The following is a 16,745-nucleotide window of genomic DNA, read 5'->3' as shown; positions in this document are numbered from 1 at the left end:
TGCAGCACTGGGTTCCTTTAAATCAGGACGAAAACCCACCTGGTGCCTTTGGTTGGTACTGAATGGAACATTGATCAACATAGTTCATGTGTATTGATGATTCTGATGATGCATTGGATAAAATTTAATGTGTGGTTATTTTCAAAACTGGTTTCTGTTGATGTTTTCATGATGGAAAGCACTTTCTGTCTTGTAGCTAAAATGTGAAAATAAAGATGAAGTTTAAATTCCTTTGCTTCCCAAAAACCTCAGACTAGTTAGTTCCCTTTCTGTTGTCACATGATGAAACATTATCCCTATTGCAACACTGTGTTACAATTATGCTTATAATCAGCAAATCAGTTTAGATTCTCTTCAAAAGAGAATATAAACCACGACTTATTCCATCTAATTTATTTTTAAATATAAAATAGGCCTTGTTAAAATTTGGGCCTATGTTAATTAGGCCCAAATAAAATAATGTCAATAATTATTTTAAGTGTTGCATCGTCCAGATGCAGTCAGGCAGGACGGGGCGCAGCGCTGCTAAATGTTTCATATCTATTATCACAGCAGCAGCTGTACAGCCCCAGATGAAGCACACTTACATCTACATGCCATTGACATGCTATGTATTTTAATGGTGTTTTAAAAACCATCAAACTTCTGCAACTCACCCCAATAAATAGAAAATATTCCTGCAGACATGAACGCCTCCGATCATAAAAGTGCTGCTGTTGTTTTCTTTCCACAGGAATCTTTATGGTGGACGCTGTCATCTTGGAAGTATCTCTTCTTCTAATAGTCGGTGACCATTGTGTGTTGAGTGATGTGTTGGTGATGTTTATGAATCCTGTGTTGCTGCAAACTTGCAGCGTATTGGTTTCATTCATAGTGAAGCCTGTATGTTAATCAGCTGTTAGTTTCCTCCCCACTGACAGAAACGACTCAGGTGAACCGGAATCTGTAAACAACCTGAACTAAAGCACAAAGTTGACCTTTTAAAATCTCTGGAGCTGAAGCATAAAGTGGTTTTACATGACATTTTGATAACATGTATAGAATCAATTCAGCATGTAGAGGCTGAGTGAATGTGGTCTGGACTCTGTGCAGGAGAAACACAGAGTGAGAAAGAAGCAGAAACGGAAGAAAATTTCAATTTTAAATAAACACACCATATGGAGATACTCTAAAGTAGCTGAGGCTTTAACAGGCAGGTTTTATTAAACTTAAGTTTAAGTTACAGTATAAAACAGTTAAGTAAAATTAAATCAACATCCTTTTTGTGTTAAAGAGCAGTTTAAGAACTGAAGAACAGAACATAAAAAACTGTCGTGGTTTTAGTGGTTGATCTGACGTTATTTATTTTACATTATATGAATAATTCCTAATTGCACTTTCTAGATCATTTGAATTAATGTTTGCTGTTGTTTATTTTCACCTGCTTGACCACAATAGTGAACTTATTGTTTTCAGTTTCACTTTCTTTATTATTGATTTTGCATTGGCTGTTATACTCACTAACTGCACTGACAGAACAAATCAAAGTTGTTTTTGACCAAGCTAAGTGTGCTGTACTGGTGTAGAGTTATCAAATCTGTAATTCAATATATTTATGTCTCTATTTATAAAAGAAAGGTTACACTGATTGGTCTTTTTTTTTTTTTAATTAGGCTCCCATGTATGACAGCTTGTGTTCATGTTTTATCTAATGGGTGAATCAGGTTATTAGAAAAACAAATAACAGAAAATATCACACTTTTAATCTAAATTAAATAAATATTGCATTAATTTAATTTACAACACTACACTGAGTCTTCCAGAAAGAGAAGCTGATTTGTGCCTCTTTGTTCAGGTCATAGTTTAATGAATATTGTATTTGGCGCCATCTGGTGGTCATATTTCTGTTTCTTTTGTCTCTTGTCTCGCCTCGTCTTCCCTGAAGCTCTGCAGAGTGAATGTTGTCCTTTTAGGACCACAGGACGTCCTGGACTCCAAATATCTTCCTGTTTTCAGTGATCAGAAACATTGATTACTCATTCTGTTTTCATCTGAAAACCACAACGATGGTTTCAATTATATTAGAAATGTAGAGGGATTTTCTTTGAAATATAAAATGTAGAAATTTTATAATAAAATGCAATGAAATACAACACAACTGATACACCTTTTTATAGTCAAACAGTTAGTCCACTTTATTAAGATCATTTTCCAAACAAAGACAACTTCAGGTCCTCCGTTTGATCCGGAATCAGATCTTTGTCCAATAAAATAACTGATTGATGGTGATCATAATCACAGTTTCCAGGATTTGGACAACAATGTTTGGTCTGACAAAGCAATAAAGCTAAATGAAATTAGTTTAGGTGAATAAAAATACTTCCTGTTCAGTCTCCATGGCTGAACAGAAACAGGAGGGGGCAGCACCGAACAACAAAGCATCAACTAAACAACAAACCAGATGACAGTAACTCTACACTTTTCAACACAGAAACAACAATTTAGTTTAAGAGGCAAATTTTTACTGACAAGGCAATAAAATCATGAAACTGCAACAGATCCTGGTTCAGTGACTTTATCACAGTTTTTATTCATTCATGAACTTTGACCTATAACCTGAAGACAGCATTACAGCTTCATAGGATAAATGTTGAACTTTGACCTCGTCCGGCTCATCACTTCCACCCGTTCTTATTTTTGGCAATTAAGAGTTCATTTCACAGCTGGTGTGAAGTCAGCTTTAATGAAAGTCTTTAAAGTTGTTCTTGTCACAGCGTCAGTTTCCCTGACACCAAAACCACACAACGTAAACTTAGTGAGATGGTGTCAATAATGCAATATTGACAAAACAAATAATATAAAACATATAAAAATACTTCGCTGGCTGATCCTTCCTTTTGAGGCAGAAATGAGATAATTAAAATAAATTCTTAAACTTAATGATCTTCCTTCATTTACTTGCCAAAGCATGCCGTTACATGTCAAGCATCTCTGGTAACTAGCAACGTACTGATTCCACTTCCTACCTTAATCTTCCAAAATAAGAGTCTTAAAAATATAAATAATACAAAATAAAACATGTAAATTAAAACTATGGCAGTAAAACGGCCGTCACCATGATTGGTTGTTTTGTGCAGGTGGAGTGAACCGTTCTGTGTCCTACACTGAAGTCACCATCTCACAGGACAGGAAGCCTCAGAGAATCACTGGTGAGTCGACAGTCGCTCTCTGGAAACACTGAGATGAACAAACAGTCCCTGAATGCATCACAGCCTTCAGAGCAGGTCAGAGCTGATATGGTTAAGAAACTGAACAGAAGTTCAGTTCCCTTCATTCCACGGAAAACACATTAACGTAAATTAATTTTAAGTCTCAGTGATTGGAGCAGCATAACATCCAGCAGAGCAGCAAATGATGCAAAATGTTCAAATGTCTCCATGATGCTCAGGAAGAAACCAGCAACTCTTCACTGGTTCAGGCCAAACTGGGCCAGTTTGATCCCAGTTTGATTGTTGCTGGTGTCTCTTCACAGACTGTCCATTCATCTGGAGAGGCTGCAGGTTTGAGCTGCATTTTCTATAATCTCTTCTCATTTCTTCACCTTTTGTGACGTTCAGTCAGAGATGAAAACCTTCCACTGGTCTCATTGATCTGTAGACAGACTCAACTTCAGGAGACACAGAAAAACAAGAGAAAAAACCAAGAGCTTCTCTTCAGGTGTTTCCTCTTCCTGGAGAAAAATCCACAACATTTTCTCATGTTTATCAGAAAGTTTGTGGGATTCCTGCAGAGTCTGTGAGCTGCTTTATGAAGAACCTTCAGGAGAACAAAAGAAAAAGTTCAGAGTCAAACAAAGAGCATTTTATTAGAGCATCACCTGCAGCACCATGGTGACATGACATCATCATGTGACCATGATAAGACTCACCTGGATTCATCGATAGTCTCAGATTGATCGACTCAACCTCCACAGTTTTCATGACGCTGCGGTTCATCAGGAATCACTGAGTTCTGCTCCACATCAACACAGGTCTGCTCTTGAGCAAGGCATCCAAACTGCAAGGCAGAGGCTCTCTGCAGGTTCTCTTGAAATCTGAAACAGGTTTATTATTTTCTTATTAATCTGATGAACATTATGAGAAAGAAGCTCTGATGTAGTTTAATTATTTCTGACTTACTTTGAGTTTTTGGAGCAATTTTTCAAGCTGAAGATGAAAAGCAAACTCAGAGAAATGATGAAGAGAATAAAGGGGAAAATAAGAAACAGCCTCGACCGACGACCTGAAATAAAAGAAGAAAAATGTCAGAAAACCCAAATAAAATAAAAAAACAAGTTAAAACCTGTTTTATTGTCAGAAGCATCAGAGTTTGGACCTGCAGACTCTCTGTTCCTGCTGGTTTCCTCCTGTGGCGTCGAACTCATGACGTTTCTGGGGAATTGTTATTTTAGCAAAGTTTGGACCTGAACAGAAACAATAACAGAATTTATGAGAAAAACAATTAAAGCTGAAGTTTGGACCCGTTTGTTCACCAACATGCTGACAACCATTTGTACTTTAATTTTATTTCGTTATGACAAAATATCACAACAAATGTCGTTTTGTTTTGATAAATAAGTTAATTAACCTAATTTAAATTAGTTAGTTTTAATGTGTTTAGTTTCAGCGTTAGCAGTCACTTTGTTTTTTTCTCCCCATTCTGTGGTTCATTTTTGTGATTGTTTTAAACATTTTTATGTTTTTTAAACATCGATTGGGTAAAAAAGACTCAACAAAAGATACCATTTTTAATAAATGTGTTCAATTATCGCTGAACAACCAACAGAATCAGGAGTTTTATCTAAACTATTTTCCAGATCAGCAGAAGTGAAATCAGGAGGATCATTGAGCAACAGCTGATATAATCTGCTGATGTTTATATAAAAAAACACTAAAATTAATAAACACAGAACCAAAGGACATTAGATATATAATATGAGGATGTGTAAATGTAAATGTCCAATATAGTTTCATTTAGTTAGTTATAGTTTAAAAACTCATTAATTAGTTTTTTTTTATTTCAATTAACAAAAATATTTACTAAATTTCAGTGTATTTTTTATTATAATAATCTTGACAGGGACTCAGGTGGGTCTCTGGATCAGATTAATCAGATACTTTTAGTTTCATCCACATGTTCATTTTCTCGCTTTTATTTCAGTTTTACAGCATTTAGACTTTAAGGTTCAGAAATAAAGCAGAAACTCACCAGAGACGTTGAGTCGACATTCTGCAGAGTTGAATCCATCTTCAGTTTTCACTTCACACTCATACAGACCAGAGTCTTCAGTCCTCAGTCTGGACACATGGAGTCTGATTCGTCCTTCTCTGAGGACGTCTTTGTTGCTCTGGACTCGTCCTGAAAACTGTTTATCCTGAAACTTTGGAATCTCAACTCCTTCATGAACCCGATAGAGAACTAGTCTTTATCAGGTCTCACCAAGCTGCAGATTATGAACAGATTCTTCCAGGTTCCCTGAGTCTTGGTGGTGAAGGTCCACTCCAGAGTGATGCTCTGCTTCTCCTCTGCCTGATAGCTGCTCTGTGTCACATTCACTACAAATGTTGCTGCTGAGGAGACAGAGAGGGAAAGAGAGGAGCAGACACACTGAGAACTGGAACATGGGAGTCTTTCAGCTCCATCTAGAGAGCTTTCTGTCACAAAGACAAGATGGAGACTGACCACAGAGACATGAGCTGAGGATGAGGAGCAGCAGGATGCTGGACATCATCTTCATCCTGAGAGAGGAAGAGGAGGAGATCATCTTCATCTGGTCAGAAAACTCCTCAAGATTTAGCTGTAAAAAAAAAAACAACAAATCTTCTCTTAAGCACCAATAAACAGCCCTGCACTGTTAAAATGTTAAAATAAGCAGAACTTTTCACTTGATGTTAGGAGAGATTTTTATCTGCAGATTGAACTTTTGCTACAGATGATTTAACATTCACTAAATAAATGTTATTATTGACTTTATGCAATAAAATGCTTTTTAGTTTAAGGGGATTGAATTGTTTGTTCATTGGGTTTTATTAAAGTATTTATAATATCATATTAAATAAGTCAAAATGGTTAAATCAAAACTCTGCAGAATATGTCAATTTTTTTCATCTGGTTAGTTGTCAGAATAATTTAATAAATCAATTATAGAATAAAATATTTTTTTTTACAACAATATTCTTTATTGTCTGACAGGGGGAAATAAATTCTGGTGCAACAGCAGCGTGACGGATTACAGAATGATGATGATGATGATAATGTAACATAGTTAATGTTGTCATTACTTCCAAGTTTGGGTTCAGGTGTAATGGGTGAAACAGCACCCCCTCCTGGTGATTGGCAACGTTAACTATAGTGAACATAGATATCTTGTTGCCAGTTCATGAGAGATGGCGCGAGGTAGGTTCACTGGGAACATTGTAAAAGTCCTGTAAAATGTTCTGTTAGCTTGTTGCTAATAAAATACTATTCCTCGTAAGGTGCTGTACTGCCGGTGATGAACCTGGTCCCTGATTGTTTTATATCCTGTTTCATACAGACAAACCACATTTTGTCTCATCCTGTCTCCTGGTATCGTATTCACACAACGCAGAGCTGATGAAAAGCCATCATAACTAAAAAGATTAAAATAAGAATACAAAATATTTGAAAACAGAATGAAGAACAAGTTGTAGGGCAGAAAGGGCAGAAAGGGCAAAATTCTCCCACAGTGAAAATATAAAGGGGTGGAGTTTTCCTGAACAGGAAGGTGTGTCTTGTGTCAAACTCCAGTCCTATAGTTTTGGGTACTGTCCTATAGTTTTTAGATGAGCTACGGGTTCAAAACATTGAAATGAAATGGCTTAATTACCTCTTCCTGGGGTAAATCAGATCTCCAGAGCCTGATCTTCCCAATTATTGCACCACCTAATTATTCTATCAGGTGGTGCAGCAGAGGCTCATCTAACATTTGCAGGACACCGACCCTTGAGGACTGGAGTTTGAGACCTCTGTCCCTGCTCTTGGGACAGGGGTGTTAGAAAATGGATGGGTGGGAGGAATGAATTCCTGTGTTGCCCCTTTATTGCCCCCAGCTGCCCTTTGTTCCCCCTGATTCTCTCCCTTGTGTATTTAAAGCCATTGTGTAATTTATCTCTACAGTTGTGTGTCATGTCTCAGTCTGAGTTTCTCCAGTCTGAGTTTCTAGCCTGAATATTCACCAGTGCTGCCTGGATTTCTATATTCTCCGTTGTAACTATTAAAACCACAATTTTTCTCCCTTCCTTCAGTTTAAAACCATGGACAGCATCGTGCTGCCAGTAAAGTAATTCAGATCGTCATTCCTTCTAGTTTCCCCACAACAAACTTGATGAAATGGAAGGGTTGCAGCGCCTCCAGTTTAGTGTGATTTTCAAAATAAAATGGCGTCTATCACCGCTCGGCGCGCTCACGCTGCCAGGCGGAGACGTGCACGAGTTTAATACCAGAATAGTGGCAACAGCAACCGAACCAAAACAGGGAACAAAGTGAGAAGAAAAAAAATTTAATTAACTTAAAAACATAACATGAACGTTTAACCAGTTTAAAAAGAGATGACAATTATTGCTCGTTGTTTAAATCATATCTTCACAAACTGATCAAAGTTTGAATGGAGACGCTTCCTCGTTGCTTAGTAACAGTTTAACGTAAGTTGAGGAGAAAAGCAGCAGCTTTTACTTTTAACAGGCGTCCAGAGCAGAACCACGAAGAAGATAAAAGTCCAAAATCCTGAACGGCTGAAGAAAATCTCACAGAGACCAACTGGTACCGACATTACAACAGAATTGTTGTCACTCTCCTCGTAAGGAGAGTTCATCCTTACAACAGGAATGTTAACACTCTCCTCCCCTCTCTCGCAGAGAGAGGGGAGGAGAGTGTTTCGGAAAGTGCGACACACTTTCCGGAACACTCTCCTCCCCTCTCTCTCTCTGCGAAGGGAGGAGTCATGGTACTGACTCTAAAGAAGTGAAAGTCTCCACGTGTTTTCACCACATAACTTGTTTTAATAACACATTATTAAAACAAGATAATGCACACATTATTTATGTGTGCATTATTTTTTATATGCACACATATGAAAAATAACAATTTCTCTTCAATATTTGAGAATTTATTAACAAAATACCTCAATACTTCAGTCAACAAACTTTTTAACCAGGCAAACAAAAACTAAGCTATTAAAGTAGAGAAGAGAATAATAAAAAACTAATAAATCATGAAAAATAATAGTAAAAAAGAAACCAAGGTTTGAGAAAGTTAATAATGTTGTGGTCAGTAGCAGATTTAATGGACTTATGGTCACTAATGAAGGTCTTCATTACTTGAATAAAAACACTTTAAATGTGTGATGAAGAATTAAAGACAGATACGGATTGAAGTATTTTATTTTTTGTGTTTTCATGCAATGTCATCTCAGCTGGAACTGATGTTGTCCTGTTAAAATAAAACAAACCAATGGAAGTGTTGTAACTGTTGAAATGCATTAAATGTATATGTAGATTGTGGCTTAACTCTGTCTCTTCCTCTGCAGGATGTTCAGATCTCCTGCCTCAACATTCCTCTTTAAACCTGCTGCTAAGAGCCATCATGACAGATACCAACAAGGAGGCGCTGCAATAAGTTTAAAGTCTGTCCAGATATATTTTATTAGTGATAAAATGAAGGAAAACCAGAAATAAAACAAACACACTCACATTACTGAATCCTCACTTTTCAACCAAAGTTAGTCACAACTTTAAAGTAAAACTCTAAACAAATGTAGCCGAATTCGACTCTCCAGCTTTATTCACTCACACAGTTCAGCACAACAAGAAAAGCAAAACAATATAATTAACAAACTGTAACTGAATAAATAACAGTTGACAGGTAAACTGGTTGAGTCTGATCAGAGCAAACATGGCCGCCGCTCTGGTTGGACTGGCGGCGTGTCAGATCAGAGCTGTGGTTTCAGCGCTGTGCGCCTCAACAGCAGAAGGAAAACCACTTCATGATCAGTCAGCCTCTTTCAGAGCCTTTAGATTATATCAGGCGGCTAGCTTCAGGCCGTTAGCCTGAGGTGCGTTCAGGCTCCTGAACGCAGCCTGAATGCAACCTGAGGTGCGTTCAGGCTCCTGAATGCAGCCTGAATGCAACCTGAGGTGCGTTCAGGCTCCTGAACGCAGCCTGAATGCAACCTGAGGTGCGTTCAGGCTCCTGAACGCAGCCTGAATGCAACCTGAGGTGCGTTCAGGCTCCTGAACGCAGCCTGAATGCAACCTGAGGTGCGTTCAGGCTCCTTAACGCAGCCTGAATGCAACCTGAGGTGCGTTCAGGCTCCTGAACGCAGCCTGAATGCAACCTGAGGTGCGTTCAGGCTCCTGAACGCATCCTGAATGCAACCTGAGGTATGTTCAGGCTCCTGAACGCAGCCTGAATGCAACCTGAGGTGCGTTCAGGCTCCTGAACGCAGCCTGAATGCAACCTGAGGTGCGTTCAGGCTCCTGAACGCATCCTGAATGCAACCTGAGGTATGTTCAGGCTCCTGAACGCAGCCTGAATGCAACCTGAGGTGCGTTCAGGCTCCTTAACGCAGCCTGAATGCAACCTGAGGTGCGTTCAGGCTCCTGAATGCAGCCTGAATGCAACCTGAGGTGCGTTCAGGCTCCTGAACGCAGCCTGAATGCAACCTGAGGTGCGTTCAGGCTCCTGAACGCAGCCTGAATGCAACCTGAGGTGCGTTCAGGCTCCTGAACGCAGCCTGAATGCAACCTGAGGTGCGTTCAGGCTCCTGAACGCAGCCTGAATGCAACCTGAGGTGCGTTCAGGCTCCTGAACGCAGCCTGAATGCAACCTTGGAGCCTGAACGCAGGGGGGAAGAGGATCAGGGTTTCGTAGCGCTATGACGTCACAGTGAGTCCAGCGGCAACAACAATAAAACAGATTAATAACGTTAACAGATTATTACCATTAATTATAAACATTGTTACTGGGAACCAAACATAACGCTTACTTCACCATTATTTCATCTAAATATTACACTCTTCACTGAACTGATTTGACATCAAATCTTGGTTGATTTGATATTTCTTAGCTTAAAATGAGGCTCCAAAATCTACCATTCCTATTTCTGCAGGTCTCTTGATGTTTTCCTCCCTTTTGGTCCAGTTAGTGTGATTTTATAAATAATTTAAATGTTTCCTGAAAACCTCAGCAGAGTTAAAAGCCACCATGTTGCTCTGCACTAACTTCCCAATTTAACTTCTTGAATTCGGCACCTGTCTCTTTAAGAAGCTCCTTCTCTTCTGTATAGCATTGAGATCTATACATTTCTCTATATCTTCCTCCCTTCATGAACTCTGGTCTTTATATTTCTTTGTTCTGTCAGTTTAAAATAATCCTGTCACTCCAACCTAATCCAACCCAGATTATTTTAGTTTTCCTCTGCAGTACCCAGAGGTGGACACTAGATGTCCCTGTTCATTTGTGTCACAGGATTCAAAGCTGTGACTCATTGATTTTGTCCCATAAACTCCTCATAAACATCAGCTCATCTCTGCTGTCAGCCATGATGGAGACGTCAGAGGATTTTATTTTTGGCTTTAAACAATAAATGCTTTAAAAAGAAAGACTTTTTCATCTCAAATGTAGATGTGACATTTTCACCAACGACCACTCTAGGAAGGTTTAATAAGGAACAATCCATTAATGGAGAAGAACCTGCAGCCTCACTGTTAGCTATGGTAGAAGATCTGTGATGCTGTGGGCCTGTCAGAGGATCAGGGAATCTTGTTAGACTGAATGGGATGCAACCATGTTTAGCTTACACAAATATCAATAATTAAGATGAAGTTATTACTAATATAATTATTAATAAAAGTGTCTTACAGTTTCATAATCAGGAAAAATTATCCCAACACCTTCAGTCTCTTGTTAATAATCTAATGTAACACTACAGGACGTCTGACGCTGCAACAATAAACACAAACTGTTTCTCTCCAGAGTATGAGAATTTATTTTAAAGAAATAACTCAACCATACAGTACATAAACTACAAATATGCAAGTGAATAATAAAATCTAAATCTAATCAACTAATATGTTGATGAAAGAACCTGGAATACTGAATAATATGAAGATTATTGAACTAATAGTGCCTAATAATAAACAGAAATGTAGCAAATCACAATTCAGCAAAGACAAGCATTAGAAAAACAATCAGGATGTTTATTACATCATGTTTCCATCAGATCATCTAAACATGGATTTGATCAACATTTAATCTGACACAGCAATAAATGTCGACTTGATCAGGGGTGAATAAAAATCCTTAGATCAGAAACAGGAAGGGGCAGCACCCAAACAAACTCAACAAAACAAACAAGATGATAAAGTTGCTCCATAAAGGCAGCTGATCTCTGATCAGTGAAGAAACAACAAACTGGAACTAAAATACACATTTTAACCACCTGGAGCTCAGATCACTGCTGACTATTTAGTTTTAATAAACTCAACAGAGTCTCCAAAACTCAGAGGCGTAATCCCAGCATACAGAGGCTCAGTGAATCTGGTCTGGACTCTGTGGATCAGAGTCATGGGTCCAGAGACGTTGTAGAAAGACAGAACACCTGCTCTGTGGTCCAGATACACTCCCACTCTGGACAAATTAGAACCTGGTACTGGAGTCACAACGTTGTGATAAAATACGGTACAGACCAGGTGACAATATAAGCACCAAGATTTGTTGTTTTGTCCAAATTCTTCTGATCTGTTCATGTCCTTGTAGGAAACTCCGACACCAACTAGTCTCCCAGTCCAGGCCACCTCCCAGTAACAACGTCCAGTCAGACTCTCTCTGCTCAGAACCTGCTTATGAACAGAGAATCTGTCTGGATGATCCGGATAAAACTGTTGCTGTCTTACAGTTTTAGATTTTCTGTTCTTCTTAGATATTGAAAGCTTCTTGTGTGCCGTGTTTGGATCCAGAGTGAGTTCTTGGAAATACTGTAGGAATTCACGTCTGGTCTTTGGTTCTGGTTCTGGTTCTGCCAGTAGGACATCAACATCACTTATTGCCAGTTGAATGTTTCTCCATGAGTCTCTCAGGATGTCCTGTAGTTTGTCTCTGAGCTCTGACACAGCTGCTGTCACGTCCTCAAAGTGTCTCAGAGGACGGATCTTGATGCTGGATGATCCTGTAGACTCACTGAGTGCTGGCAGTGAGGGGTAGTTGAGGAGAAACTGGGTGTGATCCTCTGTGTGTGAGAGCTGCTCCAGCTCAGCGTCTTTCCTCTTCAGCTCAGTGATCTCCTGCTGCAGCTTCTCCTGAACATCTTTGACTCGACTCACTTCAGTTTCCTGCTGGGATCTGATCTGCTGCTTCACATCAGAGCTTCTTTCCTGGAGGAGACGGATCAGCTCAGTGAAGATCTTCTCACTGTCCTCCACTGCTTTATCAGCAGAGTGAAGCTGCTCCTGTTGAAGCAGCTTCACATCTTTCTCTTGGTCCTGGATTCTCTGATGGATTTGTTGTCGACTCTCCTGGAGCTCCTTCTGCTTCTCAGCTCTTTCTGCTTCTGCAGAGGCTGTTTCATAACCATCCATCAACATCTTCATCACCTCCTCATGATGAGAGCAGATGCTCTCCATGAGAGTGTTGGATGGATCCACCAGCTTGTGTTTTTTAAAAGCAGGTAATTGATAATGAGTCTGAAGATGATTCTCACAGTAAGTAATCAGACAAACCAGACAGGTTTTAACAGCTTTCATCTTCCTCCCAGTGCAGACATCACAGGCCACATCTTCAGGTCCAGCATAGCAGTGGTCAGCTGGAGCAGCTTGGAGTCCAGACTTCTTCAGCTCCTCCACTAAAGCAGCTAGCATGACGTTTTTCTCCAGGTTGGGCCTCGGTCTGAACTCTTTCCTGCACTGAGGGCAGCTGTAGTTTCTCCTCTGATCTTCTCCATCCCAGTGGTCTTTAACACACTTCATACAGTAACTGTGTCCACAGGTCAAGATGTGGACACAGTTATAGTCACCGGATCCTTCAGTTGTTCCAAACAGATGGAACAAGACAAGTTTTCTTCGTCTAGTTGAACTCCTCCCTGCGCCATTTCAGCTCTCAGTAACAACTGCGTAGTTTCCTCGTCTGCAGAACAACAGCTGTAGGCTCTGATCTAAACATCATGTGTTGCTGCAGTGAATGAGGCCTGGAAGCTGTTAGCCTCAGCAGGAAACGTCCAGATCTGAAGAGGAGGGAACAGAGATGTGTTGGCAGGATGCAGACTAGGAGGAGTATCAGACCTCCGTTTCCAGGAAGAGTCTGGAGGTGTGTCTGTGCTGGGGTCTCTAAGCCGGACTGTTTTCCCAAGTTTCTATGTGGACAGTTACAGAGAGCTGCAACAGAAACCAGAAACGGTTTTTTATAGAACAGAGAGAGGGTTTAAATAATCTTCTTTCTTGGTTTAGGGAACTGCTGCTGCTGAATGTTGATTCATTTCATTAATGGAAATGAAAAAACAAGGTTTTGGACTAGAATAATTTAGACTCATGAATATGAGGGTAATTACAGACCCAGATTGGTCTGAACAACTTTTCTCTTAATGAGAGACATCATCATCTGAAAACTGTTTTAAATAGTGACAAAGAAGCAGAAACTGAGCATCACTGTATTCAGACTGCTTGGTGGAATTGGGTTTTCCCATAAATTAAGTCTTAACTTCAAGCCCAGAGCTAACAGAGCTGAGTTTAATAACTGTCTGCACATGTAAAGTTTTACTGATGCATAATGTTCATAAAAGGTGATTTTTTTTAGTGAAAGTTTCCATCTGTATCATATGAAAGCAGCTGGATATGTGGTCCACTGACATTATAGAACTTTTTAAAAATATTTATCAATCAGAAACAGATTATTTTAGTTAGTTGTCATCTTTCATTTTAAACACTTCAAGCTTCCTGGATCCGTATGGAGCGACTCGATTGGTGTTGCTATGGTTTCCTGCCCGACATGAACACTGAACTTTATATTTTTATTCTTCTGTCTGTCAGTTTAAAATAATCCAGTAGCTGAAGAAGAGCAGATGATGTTTAATCAGAAGGAAATGTCTCTTTTCTGGACACCTGAAGCATCCCAGTTCATTTTGTTTTCGGCTGCAGTACCGAGCGGTGGCCACTAGATGGCCCTGTTCATCTTCTCTGACTCAGGATTCAAAGCTTTGACTCATCGATTGTATTGACTGTATTGATGATGAACTTTTCTCATCATCAGTCTTCAGCCATGTTGGAGGATTTCAGAGCAGATTGAAACAGTTTCATCTCTAATAATTAGAAGTTTTCCATCTCCACAAATGTCACCTTTATGTTTTATTCATACATTTTAAAGTTTTTTATTAAAGTATATTAATTCCCAGAGGTGGAAATCAGATGATTTTTCCATCTGTCGGCTTTGATTGATTATTGACAGGCTGATACTGTAATTAATCCACTAATTACCATCATAAGTATCAAGTATAAGTACCTTGAAGTATCATAAGATTCTGGAAAAGCGGAAAAATTATCAGGAAAATGTGACTGTATGCTTGATGGAAAGAACTTGTTTTAGTTTTCAACATATTGAAAATCTGATGAAACAGAAAAAACACAAAATAAATAATAAAATTCATGTTTTGTAACATTTCTGTGAACTATTTAGAAAATATTACTAAACATGATCAACTGATTTTAATAATTGATCACAAGGAGACATTTTTCTGGATAGTTTTTATAACTTTTTTATTTAATTTTTATTAAAACATCGACCACCAGAGAGAGACACCAGTCCCACTCATTCATTCATTCATTCATTCATTCATGGAACAAAACATCTAAATACATTCTTGATAACACTGAGGTCTGTTTTCTTTTAGTTTAGTGTCTAAACTCTGATTATCTGTGAAATATTTCAAACAATTATTTTGTGACAAGAACTTAATAGAAAAGCAAATTTATGTGCCTCAGTTAAAAAATTTGCAAATGTTGAACTGGACTCCTGAACTTTACTGGATACAACTGTATAAGAAAATATTTTTAAAAATCTCCTTTTTTATTTCCCATTAAATTTCATGTATATTCAAAATGCCTGTAAACTGAAAACATGGTGTAAGTCATAATCCTTGTTTGTGTGAAAAATGTGAACCAGGAAGCTGAGTTTGCAGACAAACATGAAGATTTCAGTCTAGAACGTAATGGAGACCCAGACTGAATACATGACTGCTTCCTTTCAAGATGAAGCGATTAACCAGCAAACATGATTCAAACACAAGATTTATTCACAAGCAGGAAGTAGTTTCTTCCATAATCTCCTTCCTGGAGCAAATGACTGGAGGTACAGAGGAAAATCTTCCCAAAAGTTTCCAACTTGAAACAAAGCAGTTTAATTTGAGATCAATGAGGAAATAGCCAAGTTAAAACCAGTGAGGGAACTTCAAATGCTTTCATTTCCAACTCATAATTAAATTACGAGTTGTCAATGAAGTCAGTGGCAGTAAATTCTCTGATCACGTGTTCGATTATTAACAATGAAAGAATGTAAATCTTTGATGTTCTAGTAAAACCGGGATTGTTTACTACATTGAAGCCAATTAGAAAACACCTGCAGTCATTTTTAGATTGTAGGTTATTTTTAGATTGTAGATTATTCCCCTGACCAGGATTAGTTTATACATTTTATATCTGTTCAGAGAAACTAGACCTTTCCTGGTTCAGGAAACAATGAACAGGAAAAAACATGATGTCATTAAGTATCATAGTGGGAGGAAATGAATTAAAGGAAGCTAACAGGAATTAATGCTGATGGACAAGGAGGTAAAATACAGGAATAAATGGAGAGAAAGTGTAACAGGAACAGGAGGGAGAGGAGAGAGCAGCAGGGAACCAGAGGGGCTAATCAGAGGGAAGTAGATGCAGCTGAAAGAAACAAGCAAAGATGAGAAAATTCAAACAAAAAGAAAGAAACACTGATCCTGGAAAACGAGTCCAAAAATAAACAATGAGAATACATGCAGAACCGCAGGAATAAACTAAAAATATGAGTAACAATAAAGCAAAAAACAGGAACAAACAAAAACCAAAGTTATAACATGTAAAGATCGCAGCGCATTTATCTTTTCAAACTCCATTTAAAACAGGATTTGTGGATTTATTGAACATTTTGGACTCATTCATTCATCATCATGTTGTAAAAATGTTGGAGATGAGATAAATATAGGAAGGGAAATGTTAGAGAAGTCTCTGATTTTTGTTGATTACTAAATTACCAGTATATATATAACATTTTAGAAGTTGCTCTCATGAGTAAATGCTTACATAAGCAGTTCAAAAGGTGAAAGCAGGTCACATGAAATCATTCAGTCTCTGTTTTCTGCTGATAATCATGAGCTAAAAATAGAACTGGAGAAACCAGTTTGTGTAGCAGCTAATGGAAAATCAGCAGAAGAAAACGCTGACGAATGAAACCAGAAACATTATGATTTTAAATACACAGTCAGCAACACATGAAGCTTTGACTTTTGGAGCTGATTTTGTTTCTGGAGGAGGATATTTTACTCCCTACAGTTCAAATGTTGAGTCCCTTTGGTTTCTGTTAAACCTTTTCATCTTAACCTTTATCATCTTAAACTTTATCATCTTGACCTTTGTCCCATTCAGCTTTTAGATTTTTCAGTTTGCTGGATTTATCTGTCATTTGTTTCATCCTTTGCT

At 38.4% G+C, this 16,745-nt stretch overlaps 2 long non-coding RNA genes and 1 pseudogene across 2 annotated transcripts; all 3 read right to left on the bottom strand.

Annotated features, from left to right (window-relative positions):
* Positions 1–2,538: 2,538 nt before the first annotated feature.
* Positions 2,539–4,438, bottom strand: LOC129351374 (uncharacterized). The gene is made up of 4 exons (XR_008604723.1): positions 4,354–4,438; positions 4,158–4,260; positions 3,908–4,072; positions 2,539–3,795 (listed from the first exon to the last, which is right to left on the bottom strand). It is a non-coding gene; the product is annotated as an uncharacterized LOC129351374 (long non-coding RNA).
* A 1,026-nt stretch (positions 4,439–5,464) lies between these two features.
* LOC129351376 (uncharacterized) lies at positions 5,465–7,819 on the bottom strand. Its single transcript, XR_008604725.1, has 3 exons — positions 7,711–7,819; positions 5,701–5,815; positions 5,465–5,588 (listed from the first exon to the last, which is right to left on the bottom strand). It is a non-coding gene; the product is annotated as an uncharacterized LOC129351376 (long non-coding RNA).
* Positions 7,820–11,120: 3,301 nt separating this feature from the next.
* LOC129351366 (tripartite motif-containing protein 16-like protein) lies at positions 11,121–13,222 on the bottom strand (annotated as a pseudogene).
* Positions 13,223–16,745: the final 3,523 nt, after the last annotated feature.

This window comes from Poeciliopsis prolifica, unplaced genomic scaffold (assembly GCF_027474105.1).
Source record: "Poeciliopsis prolifica strain line A6 unplaced genomic scaffold, Auburn_PproV2 SCAFFOLD066, whole genome shotgun sequence".
NCBI classification, from domain to species: Eukaryota; Metazoa; Chordata; class Actinopteri; order Cyprinodontiformes; family Poeciliidae; genus Poeciliopsis; species Poeciliopsis prolifica.
Note: the sequence above shows the minus strand (reverse complement) of the source record. Positions and strands in the feature narration are given on the sequence as shown.